The following is an 18,984-nucleotide window of genomic DNA, read 5'->3' as shown; positions in this document are numbered from 1 at the left end:
TTTTTTTTTTTAAAGATGATTTGAGGGCTAAGGATATAGCTCAGTCGGTAGAGTGCTTGCCTTGCAGGCACAAGGCCTTGGGTTCAATCCTCAGCACCACAAAAAAAAGAAAAAAAAAAAAGAGATGTTGGAATCTCATTTTCAAGTCAAAGTATTGAAGAGCCAGGGAGAACATATTTTTTGTTGTTTTGATTCAATACATTCATATAGAATTTATGATGCAGATATTAAGTAAGGATTTAGATTTTTTTAGACTTGCCTAGCTAGTTGCCTCAACATTATTAATTGGCCAAACATATTTTATGAACTATGGTGTCTCAGTATTATGCCAGCTTAGCTAGGTTGAAACTGCGACTTGTGCTTCCCATTACTTTTTCCTCAACAAAAGAGTGACCTCTTAAAGTTTTTACATTAATAAGTATTCAAAGGTCTAGACTACATGGTATTAGATGAGATTTCTTCCTGAAATGATAAAGAAAATTAATGAAATACTAAGGTTTATTCTAAAAGGGGGAAAAAGAGAAAAGCTTAATTAAGAAAATTCTTCTATTTCAACAATTTAAAAATTTAATTTCTATGTTTACCTGGGAAACCTTAAAATCAAGTTAAACTAGGTCTATCTCTATCTAGTCCTTTTACTAGTTACAGATTCATACTTATTAATGTTTTACATAATCTACTCTCAGTTATGTGTTTGCATTTGTATGGAAATTTGCTTTGGCACATTAGCCATTTCAGTACTCATTTTGCTCTTCCTACAAAGAATCCAGAGGATTTGAAAAAAGGGAGATCAGTTGCAACAGTGTTGGCCATTAGCTTCCTCTTTACTAGTTCTGATCCATTATTTGAATTCAGAGGAGTATATTTAGAGAAGTTGAAAATGATGGATATTGAAAAATTGTGTTTTATCTATAGCTTTCAATTTTGTATTTCATCTTTGTTTTTGCATGACTATGGACACAACTAAGTTAGTTCTAGCTTATTCACAAATGACAATCAAAAACCTGAGATTAAATTTTTAATTTTTTTCCAAAGCTACTAGTTAATAAGGTGAAACAGCTGTGGATGTGTTAGTTCAAATGATGTAATTGTCATTCTCATCAAAGGAATTGTCTCTCATTAGATTTAGCCTCATTCTCGAATAAGACATCATCATAAATATGATATAGGATTCATTTCAAAAGATCAGACCTATTAAATCAGTACTGGAGCCTGCTAGAAGATATAATTTTAAAGTACATTAAACACTCTTAAACATATGACCCTTCTTCCCCCAGATACCTCTGAGAAAATATAATTAAACGTAGTCTGTTTTGCAGTATTTTTTAAAGGAAAAAACTCATCAGATCTTTACAACATTAGAATATTGCATACCACGAGTGTTTGACTTTATTCCACTGGATTCGACAATAAGTGCATAGTGCTTATCTCTGCTTATAATGGAGAACCTGAAATGTGTGAAGACATGCTTCAAATGATGAAGAAAATGTAAATGCATCTAGTTTAAGGGGAAATAGACTATCTGCTAATTGCTTCAAGAATTGAGTGATTTGGAAGACCTCAGGAGAGAGTTCATTTCCCTGATTTGCATACACTTCGCTCCTGCTACCTGGCTTACTGCAAATGCCTTGATGATGTTACATGTGGAGTGTTCCTCATCAACACCAGAGATTGAGAAGGATCCAGCGGCTCTGGGGACCAGAGAGCTTCTTCCCACTAAAGAAGCTGCCCCTCGTTGATACCCAGCCCTTAGGAGAGCAGACTTCACATTTGATAAATGATCTGGTTTTCTGATAGTCCATTGTTTTATTATTATTGTTGTTGTTGTTGCCAATAATAATTGGCTTAATTTTCACGGAGATGATAGTGAGCTTATTAATGTAGCACTTTTGGATCTCATAGAGATTCTCTCATCAGAGTCTAATAAAAAGAGGTAGAAAAAGAAGTAATATAAATTTTATTTCCTTTCAGAGCTTTTAACATTTTTTAAGTAAACAAGCACACTTAAATACACAAAATCAAATGCCAAGATGGACTATAGCCTGCCTTTTATGCAGGTAGAAAATATAAATTCCCTTGAAGGAGAAGAATGATGTACAAAAGGAAGGGTAAAAGAGAAAAAAGAGGATAATAGAAATAGTGAGAATATGTCCCTGGAGAGTGGAGACAAAGACAAAGAGTAAAATGAAGATGGGAAATAAAATAAGAGGAAATAAAGTGGGTACAGAATAAAGAAGGAAGAAGCAGAAAAAGGAGAAAAAGTAGTACAAAAGTGGATGCACATATAGGAAGAAAAGAAAAAGACTAAGAAGGAAGAGATATATAAATAGCATTATATAATATAGATTGCACATTATGCTACTTAAAAATAAATTCAACAACAAAAACCTCCATACTTGACACAATTTACATAGAGACTGCACTGAAAATATGACTCTGCATTCTAATACATTATTTTTGCACTTCATAAACCTGTGTCCTCCGTATTGAGAATATTAGTAAGGTTTGAGAGAATTAAACCAGCTTTGTCCATACCAGACAAAAACATTTTTAGACAATGCTTTAAAGTAGCCATTTCTGGATATACACTAAAATAATCAAAATGTTAGGATTTTTCATTTGTCTTGAGTACACAATCATGATCTTAAGCAGTATCAATGGTTGCAAAGCATGTCAGGGATAAAATGCACTTTAAAATTTAAAAGATCCATAAGGTTAACCTTCATTGCTGAGAAATCTGTTAAATATGAATGCAAAAATGAATAAAATATAAGGTCATAGGCAAATCATCCTGTTTTCATGAACCTTGATCATATAATGGAAGTTACATTTGTTACTGAAATGTGAATGAAGATGGAATTCAAGATAAGGTATTAATCATAATTAGAATGACTATGACAGGTCTGTGGTGACAAACACTTAACAAGTAGTAAGAATGCTTCTTCATAACAAACCTCTTAATTCATTAAATTCTTCATTAAAAGGGCAACCTCTTAATAAGTTCAACATAAAGTTGATATAACATGCTATTTGCATTTTCTCTCTTTTTATTTCCATTTTAAGGGTGTATTGTTAACAAATTGAGATAAATCATTTAAAACATATAATTACTTGGATATAGTCACATAGTAATTCCCTAAGCAATTGCACGGTTATAAGTTGTCAGTGTGCATATTAATTTATCATAGCCACCAGCCTCATCTTCATTGATTCGCTACTAGCTGTTAGAAAAACAGATTAAGAAGCACATGCTGCCCTTCTCTGAAAGTTTCATTGAGGCACAAGTAGGGCAAACACTGCTTTCCAATTAGAATCCTGCTGTTTGCCAGGACTTGACAATGACTAATTACAGTCCTAAATGACTTATTATGTTTGAATACATGATTATTTATAAATACATTTTCAGAGCTGCATAAAATAATCATTCCTGGTTTAAATATGAAAGGCTACTTTTTGTTCAAGGGGTAAAATGACCTGTTGAACACCTTGAGGTCAAAGAAAAAAAAATGATGTTTTAATGTTCATGTTGGAGTTGGCTTAGGTGACCATGACCTTATAAAAGGGGGGAAAGACTGATCAGTTTACAATAATGAAGTTTTAAGAGGATAAATGATAGGTTTAAACCTCAGTGCTATTGATTCTCAAACTTATCACCATAAGATTTTTTTAAGAGTTCACTGTTCTTAAAATAAATAAGTGTCCTCTTAGGGTCATTTTGAGAACTAAATAGTTAAAAGGTGTGCCTGGGACAGAGTAAGTAGTCAATGAATTTTAGTTTTCATTATTATTCTGTGCTACAGTAACAGTAACAATTAACAGCTACATGGCAGATCTTAACAGCATAAAGCTTTAGTGTTATTTGAATATATATCCAAACTTTGGATTTTTGAAATATTTTAGGGAAGGAATTAATTGAATCATCAGTTATTCATTGACCAGCTTCTAAGTCAGGTACTGTGCTAAGTGTGAGAAATAAGACAAACACCATGCACAACCATCGAAGGGGATACCATTGCACTGTAAATAAAGTAGAGTGAAGCTACCAGTTGTTTTGTCAAAAAATTACTTTTACACTTTAAAAATTAAAAAATTGAGATGTGTGTAGGAGTAGACAAACTATTAAGTTAAATACCATGCGTGGGGCTGGGGATGTGGCTCAAGCGGTAGCGCGCTCACCTGGCATGTGTGCGGCCCGGGTTCGATCCTCAGCACCACATACCAACAAAGATGTTGTGTCCACCGAGAACTAGAAAATAAATATTAAAAAAAATTCTCTCTCTCTCTCCTCTCTCACTCTCTCTTTAAAAAAAAAAATACCATGCGTGTACAGCAAAACTTAGCAGATCTTAGCTTTCAAAATACTTTCAGCTGGGTCTGGTGGCACATGCCTGTAATCTCAGCAGCTCAGGAGGCTGAGGCTGAAGGATCACATGTTCAAAATCAGCCTCAGCAACTTAATGAGGCTGTAAGCAACCTAGTGAGACCCTGTCTCAAAATAAAAAAGAAAAAGGGCTATGGATGTGGCTCATGTATTTTAGTATTGGGTTCAATCGCCAGTACTAAAATACATGTATATATAAATTTTATAGACCCATACAGCAGACAGACCTAAGGGACCACCACTGATTTCCTTAATTTGTGTCCATGCTTTTGTGTGATCCTCTCTCTCATTGGACATGGCAAAGGTGATGGACTACCACTCCCGCAGTGGTTGTGCTATAATAAGACTCCTTCCTAGCAGAACAAAGTGAGGAGGTCTCCTTGCTGGCTTGAAGTAAAGAGTCATTTTGAAGAAATATACATAGCAAGGATCTTAACTCAGCCTCTAGGATCTGACAGTGACTACAAGCCATGAGCTGGGATCCTCATCATATAGCTACAGCAAATAAATCCTTGGAAACACATTTTTTTCCCAATTGAGCCTCTAGATGAGAACACAGCCCTTCTGATACCTTGATTACAATCTTGTGAGAACCTGTACACAGGACCCAGTAAGCTCTGCCCAGACTTCTGACCCATGGGAACTGTGAGTTAAACCATTAAGTGTGTGGAGGTTCATTAACATAACCATAGGATGTAATACAGCTTCTAAGGGTATATGATGATTTTTAGTATGGCTTCACATTTTTAAAAAATTAGAACTGTTAAGAGAGTTATTTGGTGAATTTCTCTTGCCTTTAAAAGAGAAACACGTATGTAATCCTCAGAGAAACTTATAAATATCATGGAAAAAGGCTCAAAGGGGCTGGGTTGTGGCTTAGTGGTAGAATGCTCACCTAATATGTGTGAGACACTGGGTTCAATCCTCAGCACCACATAAAAATAAATAAGTAAAATAAAGGCATTGTGTCCATCTATAACTAAAAATATATTTTAAAGTAAAAAACTTTCCAAGGAATCATTCAAGTGTTTAATGTGTTGTACTGGCATACAGACTGTCGCTATCTGATTTATATAGTTAAAACCCATTTTATTACAGACCACGATATTTTTTTACTTGTATAAAATGGCTTTTTTAAATCTATAAACTAAACTTCATATTCTGGAATCATTTTGTTCAATTATTTCAATCATTTTGTTCTCTAGGATTAAGAATTCTGGTTATTTATGTTTCATTTTTCTTTTCTTCAATGCTCTTTCCTGTTCCTCTCTGAAACTTACTGTATTGGATATCTTCTTTATCTCTCCAAATTCACTTTTCAGCCTTGGTCTATTCTGCTACTTGGGGTCCAGAAGTCAACTTATATGGAATATAGCAATGAGTGGTATTTCTCATTGCTATATTCCATATAACCATTTCAATTCCTTTAGCTCTTTCTCCTAATATACCAGTCTTTAGGTATTACCCATTGATAACCTACAATAAAAAGTGACTCTCTTATATGCCGCTGTCTTCCTGTCTCTCTCTCACTCACTCTCTCTCTCACACACACATACATTTACCCTCTACCAAACAAATTCTAAGTCACCCCGTTTTTACCAGATAAATATTCAGTGTTTTCATGTTTATAGGAGCACATCAAATATTACCTTTTGTGCCTAGTACACTTTTCCCTCATAAGGTTAATGATTATCTCATTTTTTATACCTATTTTGTTCTTATCTATGAATTGATCACCAGTTCATCCCCAAACTCTGTATTTGAAGAGAAATCTTTTGATATATGCAAATATATTAAAAGAAAACTCTTTTGACATATGCAAATATATATAGTTTATATATATATTTTATTCTAGAGCTCCCCTTCCTACTGCTCCCCTTTAGACTGCTACTTTCTTGGTCTGGTCTTGCACTGGGGATCTTCTTTCACCATAATCCTGGGAATTTCTTTTACCTTTCTCTGACTTTTGTCTCCCATTTTGGATCCCATGCTTTTCCTTCCTCTGTTGCCTTTATTGTTTTAGTGGAATACATCCTCCAGAAACTTTGTGAGAAATGGTGTAGGCAAATATATTTTGGGAGACATTAAATTCTATTAACACTCTAATTCACTAGGTTGTTTTTCAGGGTATAGAAATCTAAATTGGAAAGCACTTTTCTTCATAATTTTGAAGACATTCCTCCATTTTCTTTTAGTTTCCAAAGTTGTGGTCGTAAAACCAATTCCTCTCTTGATCCCTTATGAGTTTTTTTTTTTAAACTTACACTTAAATGCTTTCAGAATATCCACTTCCTCCAATGTACTAAAATTTTATAATCATGTGCCTTGAGGTGGGTATGTGACTTTTTCATGTGCTGGGCCTTCAACAGATTTTTCAATCTGGATTTGTGTTCTCTAGTTGTAGTAATTTTTAAAGTGTATATATTTAATGATATTATCCCATTTCTTCTTTCTGTTTTCAGGTAGTTCTTTGAAAATTATCAAAATATTGGATAACATGGCTGATGCTCTTTTTTTTTTCTTTTCTCTTATTGGTCTGCCATTTAAAATATTTTCTTGACTTTATCTTCAAATTGCTCTTGAGCTTTTTATTTATGCTATTTTAATTTTCTTACTGACAGAATTATTCTCTTTTATTGCTCTTGTTCTTGTTTTATGGAAGCACTGTGTTTTCTTATTTCTCTCCAGAAAATAATTATGGATGTTCTTTTTGCCAGTGCATTTTTTCTTCATAAACTCTGAACTGCTTTTTTAAAATTAATTTAATTTTTTCTATTTTGGTCTCTTTCTTTCATATTTGAAGCTTTCCTTAAATGTTTGACAATTGCTTTTTGTACGGAATAAAGTATTAAAAAGCTAATGTTAACTCTGTGCACATGGGTGGGGCATTTGAACTGATGAGTTTCACTATCCAGTGATCAGGATTTTGGTAGATTTGGCACTACTATATAACAGTATATATAAACTTTCCCCCTGGTCAAAGCTTTACCCCCTGCTTGCTCAGAAAAAATACCATTTTGCATTGGGGTATGTATCTGCATGCTGGTATTCATAGATCTATCATGGGAAGATAACAGTAGTATCAAAAAAAAGATAAAGGATGAATGAATGGATGAATTTATATTTATAAGCCTGAACATATTTCATATTTTATGTTACATTTTACTGTTTAGTTAATTAGCAAGAATATACACACTATACATAAATTACTTTTTTAATGGACAGAATGCCTTTATTTATTTATTTATTTTTTATGTGGTGCTAAAGTTCGAACCCAGTGCCTCACATTTGCTAAGCAAGTGCTCTGCCACTAAGCTACAGTCCAAGCCCTGGCCCCATAAAATAGTTCTTGAGACTTAAATATATGTACTTGTGGAAGCTTCATTTATTGCTGCCCAAAGCCTATGATTCAATTTATGTGCATTTTCAGTCTGAATATTGAGAAATGATTGGAATGCTCTCACTGACACTAGTAAATGCAATCAGTTCATTAACATGATTCTGATAATTAGACATTCTGGTTATGAACTCAGAATGCAACCAGCACAGAGGTTAAAAAGAAAAAGTGTGGGTTGGAATTGTAACTCAGTGGTAGACTGCTCACCTCACATGTGGAAAGCACTGGGTTCAATCCTCAGCACCACATAAAAATAAAATAAAGGCATTGTGTCCATATACAACTAAAAAAATTAAAAAAAGAAAAAGAGCAAATGGACTAGTCATATAGATATGGTCTTAATTAATTTGTGGTGCTGTTGGGCATTCAAAGCCATCTGCTTGCTCACTTGAACCATGTAGGTGCTATTCTGCAGAATATTGTAGCACATCTTATCTCAGCTTTAGTAAGTTTTATTCATCCAGTTATTATTATGAATTCCACCTGCCTTTTACAAGGATCTACCATGATTTTCTTCTTTCTAATATCTTCTTTTAAGTACTCCAAGTTTATATTCAATCTCATTCATTTCAATCCCTTTTAGAAACTAAAACCTTTCTATTTGATTTGCTCAAATATAAAAGTATAAAAAAAAGATTTTCAACAATTTAAGTATTATCACTTAAATTGAAAATTCCTAAACTCTTTTTCATTTTTCTTTTTTTGTTTATTTTTATTATTTTTTTAGTAGTACTAGGGATAGAACCCAGGGGTGCTCTATCAATGAGCTATATCTCCAGCCCTTCTTATTTTTACTTTGATACAGGATCTCGCTATGTTGCCCAGGCTGGCTTTGAACTTGCCATCCTCTTTCCTCATTCTGTAGCATAACTGGTTTTATAGATGTGTACCACTGTGCCTGGCATACTATTGAATTTTTTTTTCAATGCTGAGCATGAAACCTGGGGCCTCACCTAGTCTAGAGCTACCCAGCCCTCAATTTATTCTTAATATGATTGAAATGATGGATATAACGTGAATAAACAGAGCAGTATCTTTTAGGTAATGAAGGTCATCAGAATTTTACTATCTTAAATTAATATATTGGCATAATTAGCATATGGTTAAACTCTAAAACCTCAATAGGGTAAATTGGCAGGTAGGTCAAAATGATTGAGCTTTAAAATTAGGAAAGTTCTGTTAAAAAAAAATGAAAAACAAAACAAAGAACAAGAAAAGAGCAGACTAGATAGAAAGAGTAATGCAGTTAAAAGATTTCCAAAATCAGTTCATTCATGGATTTGGAAGATTCTCTTCCAAGTGGAATGATTTCTTTAATCCTATATTGAGGTTCTCACTAAACTTGACTGTGAAATTGTTTAAAATAAATTTTGATAATTTATCAAAAGAATAAGTCTTGCATCAAAAGCTATCTCACAAGAATGCTTATTTTAAGTCAAAAGCAATTTATAATTCCATCTAGTATACAATATATCCCACACTTATGCATTTGTTATATCATTTCGTTACAAAATGATCCAAATTTAATTGGGAATAGATTGTGCCTATAAAATGGTGTATTAACAAATCTAATCACTGAAGGTTTAAACTTTACTGGCAGTTTCTAGTAAACATGAAAGCCTCATGTCATAGAATACTTTCCTATAGTCTAGGGAGCCACTTCAGTTAACAAATTTGTACTTCAGTTGACAAATCGACCACAAGGTTACTTTCTTGGTTCTTTTCTCTTTACCTGGCTAAATAATCATTTCTTTTTTCAAAGAGGAAGTTTGGTGTTCTGCAACTTTGCTATGTTGCTTCAGGCAGCTAAGGTAGAAATGATGAGCAAGTTTGGCTTCCGTTGAAGGGGAAGAATATGCTCAGTTTATAAATATCTCAGGTATTTCCAATAAATTGGAGGTCACCACAAAAGATGTTGGGATAATAAATCTAGCCTCTAAGTACACACTCCCTTTGCCCAGCGGGTAGCCTCCTGGGATCATTTGTCTGCTGTTCATTATCTTGTCTGCATTATTCAACAGCTCTGTTCTTGCTCAATGGGCTTCGGAGAGCTTTTAACAGCTGCAGCATCCTCCAATTTTTACTTAAGTTCCCTTTGTAATAGGGGAAAAAAGGCCAAGAAGAAGAAAAGAAAAGAAAATCTGTCTTTGATGGCCAAGAGCTACCTGGATAATTGAATCCACATCAAAACTGAGTTTGTTTGCTTGTTTTTGCATTAACTGTATCCGTGTCATATTGTCATATTTAAAGGTCCAAAATAGAAAGCTTACATTCAAATACTAAAAATATGAGGATTCTTTAAAAAGGTACCACAAACCATCTATAGGCTATTATGAAAAGGAAAAAAAAATCATTTGATTCCTTGGAAATACTAAGTATAAGCATCACTTTTTGTACATGAAAAATTGAGAAATTCTTTAAAAACCACCAAAAAATCTACGATGTGATTGAAAGAAAAGAAACTTTGAAGAAAGGAAAGCAAGAAGATAGTTTATTAGCTTACCGGGGTAGAAATCTTTGCATTTGATTTGTTTCAATGGAGACATATTTAGCTGACCCCTCAGGTAAGCTATTTTTCAGAAAGGTTTGACATTCATGACCATGATCTGACTTAATAAGACTATCTTGAATCTAACCTAAAGCTATTGTGTTAAAATAAAGTATGGGACTGTATTTATCAACCAGATGATGGAAAATGTGAGATAGTTTTCCAATGACCAGAAGCAGGGAAACTACTTTTTAAAAAATTCTTTTTAATTTGTTCTTTTTAGTCATATATATGATACTAGAATGTATTTTGACATATCAAACATACATGGAGTATAATTTCCCATTTTTGTGGTTGTATATGATGTGGTTTTACACTGGTCATGTATTCATATATAAACATAGGAAAGTAATGTCTGATTCATTCTACTGTCTTTCCCATTCCATCCTACTCTTTCTCCTACTCAAAAGTACCTGATGACAAGAACAGCAGTAAGCCCATGAAGAAGCTAATGGAAGCACTTTGTGGACTTGTCACTATTTTGACAAAGTTATGTGAGATTCAGAGGACTAATGAAAATTTTCTAATCAGAATGATGGAGACCCACTAGAATTGGTTCTATTCCCAACATTTTTTGGTCTATAACATAAAAAAGTTCAGGTGAGTGGAAAACTATAAATAAATCAGCATTTAAAAAATGGATCTAGCTCATGTCAATCATAAGGAATGAAGTTATCCAATGATAATGTGATTTGTCATTAACACAAATTATCCATTTTTTTTCTCTGAAAGCTATGCTTTAGACTAAAAGTGTTTAAGATGGGAGTGGAGAGAAAGGGGTAGTTGTGGACAAAGTAAAGTGATTTAAATTTACTCCTGTTGCCTAGAGATCCTCTGATCTTTAGCAAGAAAATAAGGTCTACAGAGGTTACAGTCCAAGTCCAGAATGGAATGTCTTGATCTATGTATAATAACAAGAGACTGCAATTTCCTAGCATTAGATCATCATATTAAAAACCAAGGGAGCTTTTCAGCACCACCATTTGATCAGATTAAGATCCTTAGTTTTGTACAAAACACAGCTTGTTAGCCACCCAAAGTCTGAAAGCATCTCTAAAGTGTCATAGAAATGCTAAGTAGTCTCAGGCACCTGGACAATGCCTGACCTCCAAGTAAAAACCAAAGACCTTCTCAATTATCAGGATATTTGTTACTGGGAAAAATATAAATAATCAACTGAATTTGTGGTTAGAAATATGTAAATAAATGCAGGTAACTTTTATCCAAATCCTTGATACAGTTTTATGTGGACCTCTTAAAGCACATTAAATGCTCTGAAAGCAAATATGACCTTTGGCACTTGCTCTCTGAGATGGAAGAATACCAGTACAACAAAACTGTAAAAGTTATACCCTGTTCCTCAAAATTATTTTCCAAATTGTTAAACATACCAAATCTGAAACTGCTTCCTTAAACTATTAAAATTAAGTTTATAAAAGTAGCAGATTTAAGTTTGCATTTGCTTTATATATTAATTCTCTCTCTTAGAGTAGACAGTCATTCTTGCAATTCAGTGATTTAACTCTCATCAGTAACATCTTTTAGTATGCAGTCAGTACAAAGTTAAAAGTTTAAGAATAGGATGTGTTGGGGCTGGGGCTATGGCTCAGCATGTGCAAGGCACTGGGTTTGATCCTCAGCACCACATAAAAATAAATAAAATAAAGGTATTGTGTTCATCTACAACTAAAAAAAAATTAAATAAAGAGAATAGGATATATTTTAGTATGCTGTCAGCACAAAATAAAAAGTTTAAGATAGGGTACATTTAAAGTAACTCTAGTCTCACAAAGTAGGTATCCAGATTCCTCTTATGAAAACAACTTCTAAATTTTGTTTTGCTTTTATTTTTCATTCCACCACTACTAAAATCTCAGGTTTCCACTATCAGGGGAAATAAAATAATCATTCAATGTATTTTTTGGCTTATTTCCATATTGTCTGCTAACCAAGACAATTCATATAACAATAAAAAAGATAAATTGCCCCAAATGTGTCATTTATACACAAAATCTCAAGAAAAAAAGAAGAAAAGCTCAACAACATTCAATGTAATAGAAGATACGTTACTCAATTATATAAAATTATGGAGAGAAAAGAGGGCAGTAGGTAGACATACCTTTTAAATAAACCATGTGATGTTAAACTACCTTTTTAGCTTTGTAGCTGTATATTTTACTATCCAATCTTCATATCTCTCTCTCTCTCTCTCTCTCTCTCCTTTTTTTTTTTTTTTTTTGTTAAGAAGGAGTCCTGGTTTCAGAGTAACTGGAAACATGGTTGATGATTACAGTGTCCCTTGTATCATAGTGGTTTCTGCTTCACTCTGACTTCCAGATCAGTATAAGGCGAGAGCAAGAAGAGGTGCAGGGAGAATCTCTGAGACAGTCTATGCTTCTTTTTATCTGTGAACATTGGTTAGATAGGTATGAGTGTGTGGAACAAATTGTTCATAAAAGCAGACATCACAAGTGTGGAACAAAGCTCACAAGCTCAGGCATGAAGTGCTGGCTAATGACCCTACTAAGCATAATTTAATTCCTGTCCTATATGAAGATCTATATGATCACCCACAAAATGTAACTGTTTTTAAGAAGGGATTCAGGCACAGATATGAAGCATCTGCCTCATACCTGAGATTTGTGAACTATGACTCACAGATCAAATCTAGTATGCCACCTGTTAATTATATGACACATAAGAGAAGAATCTTTTTATACATTTAAATAGTTAAAAAAAATATTCACCTGGGCATGTGGCACATGCCTGTAATCCCAGAGGCTCTGGAGGCTGAGACAGGAGGATTGTGAGTTCAAATTCAGCCTCAGCAAAAGCAAGGTGCTAAGCAACTCAATGAGACCCTGTCTTTAAATACAATACAAAATAGGGCTGGGGATGTGACTCAGGGGTCAAGGGCCTCTGAGTCCAATCCCTGTTACCCTAAAAAATTCAAACAAAAAAGAATATTTATGACATATAAATGATATAAAATTCAAATTTCGGTGTCTATAAATAAAGTTTTTGTTGTTGTTTTGTTTTTTGTGGGTACCAAGGATTGACTGAGGCTGTCTTTGAACTTGTGATCCTCCTGCCTCTGCCTCCTGAGGTGCTGGGATTACAGGCGTGTGCCACAATTATTCGTTTACAGATTGTCAATAGCTGCTTTTGCACAATGCCAGAGTACAATAGTTGCAACAGACACCATCTGGCTTGCATAGCCTAAAATATTTACTACCTGGCCCCTTACAGAAAAAATTACTGACCCTGTGCTAGGTTATCTAATTCTATCTATCTATCTGTCTGTCTGTCTATCTATCTATCTATCTATCTATCTATGTTTTACATTTCAGCAGCTATTGTTCCAAATTGTTTCAGAGCTTGAATTCTTTCCTCACCATATAAATCACCAGTACATTTTCATTTCATTGAGGAGGTTTATTTTTCAAAGAAATATATTCTCAGCATCATGTTTTTAGATTTGTGATTACTAGTAGTACAAAGATTAGTGCTTCTCTGTTTCTTGTTTCTTTCTTTGAAAAAAAATTCCCCCTTTTCTTTCTACTTCTTCATAAATTTTATAAAATTGACCTCTATCATAGTTGGAAAATTCCACAATCCTTACAAAAGAATCAAAAACACTAGTTTCTTCTGAGGCAGTGCCAAGAGTCCTGTAATATGTATACTTTCCCAAACAAGATTGGCAAACTTGGCCACTGAAGCAGCTGTAAAAATGGAAATGCAATCACAGAAGGAGTTATCAGCCTTATGAATTGAGGCGTCTTGACACTACTTGACATTCATTCTCAATTACCAAGTTCAGGCTTCTTGCCTTCATTGAGCAGCACTACAGAGCACCTCACATAAATGAGGGGCTTCTGGGCAGCCATGATGGTGTAAGTAGCATGCTTCCCTTCTTCAAAGGACTTGGGTCAGCCAACAAAGCACTAAGCATTAAATTATTTCTGACAGCAGCCACAGGCTTTTAGAATGCAACCCACCTCTCTCTTTCAGATGTTTATCTTTGAAGAAACCACTCACATCTTTATTGCAGTCATAAAGTGTGTTGTAATGATAAAAATAAAAAAGACATTTAACCTTTACCTACACCCTGGAGCAGAGACCTGGATATATTAATTGCTTTCTCTCATACTTTCTTCACTTCTGTTGTAAGGTAAAATCTGTGGAAAGATCAAAATGAGGAAGAACTGCTATGGAGTCATGATAAAGTCAGGGATGTGCCCAAGAACTCTTGTCTCCCCAAGAATATGAGTGGAAAGGAATAAGGAAAACTGAGTTTTGTCCAGACATGTATGTTTTTCTTGCAGTATTTATAATAGCTTCATGAATCATAAGATACAGAAATATCTATGGCTTCTTTGGAATTTGACATTTAAAAAACTTTGTAATGGTAGAAACTAAAGGAATTTATATTCTATATATTCTTGTCTTCATTGAGTGTCTAATATGTTTCAGATATTGTGCTAAACAAATACATATATGACTACCAACGCCATTAAGGAAAATACAGAGAATCCAGCAAGAATGATTTTCGTTAAGCTTGAGGACAGGTCAGTCAGTGTCTGGCAAGAATCCTTTGAAGCAAGGGGATTTAAATTGCAAAGGAAAAGAAGATGCCAGGCAAGGAAAATGTTCCATGACCAATGGCCAATAGTGGAAGGACTGTGGTCCTTTCAGGTGAGTGACTAGGTCACTAAGATTTAGAGATACATCCATTAATTTTAATCCATCAATAACAATAACAAGATAACTCCACATGCCACTGATTGAAATTGAGGTCTTCTTTTGTAGGAAAGAAATACTTTATGACCTAAATTATTTAATATGTAATTATGCATTAAGTTCATTCAATTATATGTTTAGAAGAAAAACTACAGTTGTGGAAAGTACCTGCATGGAATCAACTACAGGTATTCAAAATCCAAATTTTCTCTGTCTTTTTTAAAAGAATGTATGTGTGTGTGTGTGTGTGTGTGTGTGTGTGTGTGTGTGTGTGTATTATCTTAACCATAGCAAGAGATTATGAGACATGGGGATGGAAATGTGCTTCATATTTGTGCCTGCATTACCATGGCTAAGATGGTTTGGTTCCAAAAACCATTTGCTCAGGAAGAGGCTCAAGAAGACCCAGGAGTTCTGAACCTATGTCACACCCATAGCACTGATAAAACCACACATGACACATTTCCCTCTCTCCCTACCCTCCCCTTTTATGTAAAACTCTGACAAATAAATCACTAAAAAAAATACCAGAAATACAATGAGAGAAAAAGAACAAAAGATTTAAACAGGTAAATGACAAGAAACAGCCATGAGAGAACAGAGCAGAAAGGGGCCATCTACAAGCCAAGGGAAGAGGACTCAGGAGAAATCAAACCAGGCAAATCTTGTTCTTGGATGTCTAGACTTCAAAAATGTGAAAAAATAAATTTCTGTAATTTAAACTACCCAAAATGCTCTTTTGTTATGGCAGCCATGGCAAACTAATACAACATGCATATGCAAACATGTACTTGGGATATTTCTGGATGTATTTATCTTAAGAGTATGGCTAAGGTCTAAAGTAGAAAGGATACTAACTTTTGTACTACTTTAGCTTTTCCATGTGCATCTGTAGTGAATTTGAAGATTTCAGAGTTGATCAAAGGAAACACCATAGTATTGCACAGCAAACTTTCATGGGCATCTCTGGGACAAGGTTGCATGAGAGGAATCGCTCATGCCAGTAAACCTTCAAGAGACAGTGGTATGAGGCCACTACATACAAGGGAAGAGGGTAAGGGAATGCTGGAGGGAGAGGAGAGTTGGAGAGGTCTAAGCAATGCTTAGCAGCAAGTCAGGGAGTATCTGGGTCAGAGAGCAGCAAAGGGCAGCCACAGTTTGGAGTCATTTGTAACTAGAGAGTTTATCTTCTCTATAACTAGCACATGCTGGGTGCAGTTTCATGGATTATGCAAAACAAATATACTGAATTGCTAAAACTGAGCTTTTGGGATGTATCTTATCACATTACCAGTATATATATATATATATATATATATATATATATACACATACACAATATATATATTAATTAATATGTTATATAATTTATATATTTTATATAATTATATATTAATTATATAATACATGGATCAATATATTACATAATTAATATATTATACACAATCATATAATATATTAATTTATTGTTAATATATCAATTTATTAATATATGATAATATATTATATTAATCATGTAATATATTGATTTTATATAAATTATATAAATTAATTATAATTAATTTTATAATTAATAATGTATTAATTGATATATAAATATATATTGATCATGATACATTATCTTTAATCAAATACAAAGACATTTCCTTTCCAAGAATGTCACCTAACCATTCATTTCACCTGTTTCTCTTTTTGGCCACCAGTCTCTTTTCTCTCTCTTTTTCCTAAGGGAAGAGAAATCCTTGGTTTGTTGCCTTTACCAATAATGAGAATGTGGATAGCCAAGCTGCAAAGCTGTTGCCTTGGACATAGTTTACATGAGCCACATGAAAGGATCCAGGATGCTACTCCATGTTGGTGATTACACCAATTCTACCTAAGTTAACACTTCTGGTCACCATACACTTTACCACTTAATGAAATCATCAATGCTGATAGTCTTCAAATCAATCTGAATGGTGTCATTCATCTTGATGAGAGGATTTGGGTAGCAAATTATATGAGTATTGTGAGTCACTAGATGATGGGTTCTTTTTGTACCCACAAAGATCTGTCTCACTTTGCACAACATGTACTTGGCCCCCTCAGGTGTAATACAATGAATAAATAGCAAAGCAACCTTTGGTGTCATGGATCAGATGGAAATTTTATATGGTCTTGTAAATGCTGATGACATTCATAAAACCAGCAAGGTAGAATATATCAGTTTAGACTTTGTTATCAGTCTTAATAAAGATTTGTAAAACAATTAGTAAACATAATTATGAAAAAATATAAAAAGCTTAAGTAGCCTAATTGTTCAACAATTGGATTCTTGATAAATAAAATACAGAATAATCAGAAAAATAAAATTTTAAAAAATAATATTATTTCACAATCTTCTTTACTTCATCTCCTATTAAGGCATACTTAAGTCTGTTCCTTATGAAAATGATGAAAGACATTCTCTGCTTGTGGGGACAAGTGGATGGGCAAGGAACAAACACACTGTTCAACTTACCCTGTGGAGAGCAGTGACAGTAAATGGTAGAGCATTGTCTGAAATTGGAGTCCCTGATGACTTCATGGCTGTGCCTGGGGAAGTTTCTTGCAAAGGTGCAAGATGCCTAGTTGCTATAGTAATGCCCTCCATGAGGAAAGACTGTGCTAGAGTATTATCAGCCTCAACATTTATCTCAGGCACACAGCTCCTGGGAATAAAAGAACTCTTTGCTAGACAACCACAATGTTTCACCAGCTCTGCTGCTCCTGAACCTGCTCCCAGAACAATAACTTTTAAAAATGAACTTTCTTGAGAGCTACACAAAGCTCCTAACATTGTACATTGCAACTGTAGTATGTAACAGAGGAATAAACTGCATAATGTTGCAAAACTCTGTAACTTTCATGAATACAAAACTAATGCTTGCATAGTTTTAATATTATGTGCAATACTATGGTGTTTTCTATATATATTAATGAGATGTATGTAATAAAGATTTCTGGAGTAATTCTTTGGACCTGCTTCTCCATCAGAGAGCAGCACTCCACCCAATCCCAGCTGTTATCTTCAAAATCTGTGCACGTGAGTCTTTATTTTCTAATCCCCACCCTCCCACCACCTCTTGCCAGAACCTACTCACTTAGCCACAATGGTTAAGGCATTATCCAGTATCCAATAGTGTGGAGCTGCTACTTGCTTCAGATGCTTCTTCAGACCATGAGTCTTAGGTGTGCCTTGCATGGAAAGAACCTTGGGGCTATAATTTAATGCCAGTGGAAATTAGCTTGTTTTAACCACTTCACAGTGTATGAATTTCAAACCATACTATTTTGTCAATTAAAAATACATAAGTAATTGTTAAAACATCCTATTTTCAATATTGTAAGTATGCAAAATTTTTATTTGCTTTTTTAAAAAAGTTTTAAACAAATAGAAAAAAAACAAAGAAATTGGATGTGTAAAGATGTGAGTTCAGCATCAGAGGGCTTTGCGCTAACAGTCCTAGCTTTCTGTGAAGAAGTAAATAGTATAGGGGTTGATAGAGAAGGGTCATCTTTAACCAATTTACATAATAACATAATTATTATCATTGTCGTCATTGTTGCCATTGTCCATCATCAACATCAAGTATTAAGTGTGGAAAAAAGAGATGTGGCTACATAGAAATTTCACTCTCTGAAGACTAAGATGTCGAAAAGTAAGATGTCAAGCATTTTCACCTCTACTATCCTTCACTGGGAGGCCTCAGACTGAAGTTTCCCACCATCCATTTATAAAACATACTGCCTTTATCACTTATTCTGAATCTCTGTGACATTTCCCTTACTTAAAGCTGGCAAGCTGGTGTGTCTTGATAATCAGGACTTTTATCTCTTCTGGGAAGTCATTTTACATTTTCTCAAAATATATTGATATACATTCATTGGCAATATCTT

General features: G+C 34.1%; 1 pseudogene; it reads right to left on the bottom strand.

Annotated features, from left to right (window-relative positions):
- Positions 1–18,289, bottom strand: part of LOC113186540 (small ribosomal subunit protein eS4-like) — an 83,242-nt pseudogene extending 64,953 nt beyond the window's left edge.
- Positions 18,290–18,984: the final 695 nt, after the last annotated feature.

This window comes from Urocitellus parryii, chromosome 4 (genome assembly GCF_045843805.1).
Source record: "Urocitellus parryii isolate mUroPar1 chromosome 4, mUroPar1.hap1, whole genome shotgun sequence".
In the NCBI taxonomy this organism is placed as follows: domain Eukaryota; kingdom Metazoa; phylum Chordata; class Mammalia; order Rodentia; family Sciuridae; genus Urocitellus; species Urocitellus parryii.
This window is presented reverse-complemented; position numbering and strand designations above follow the sequence as displayed.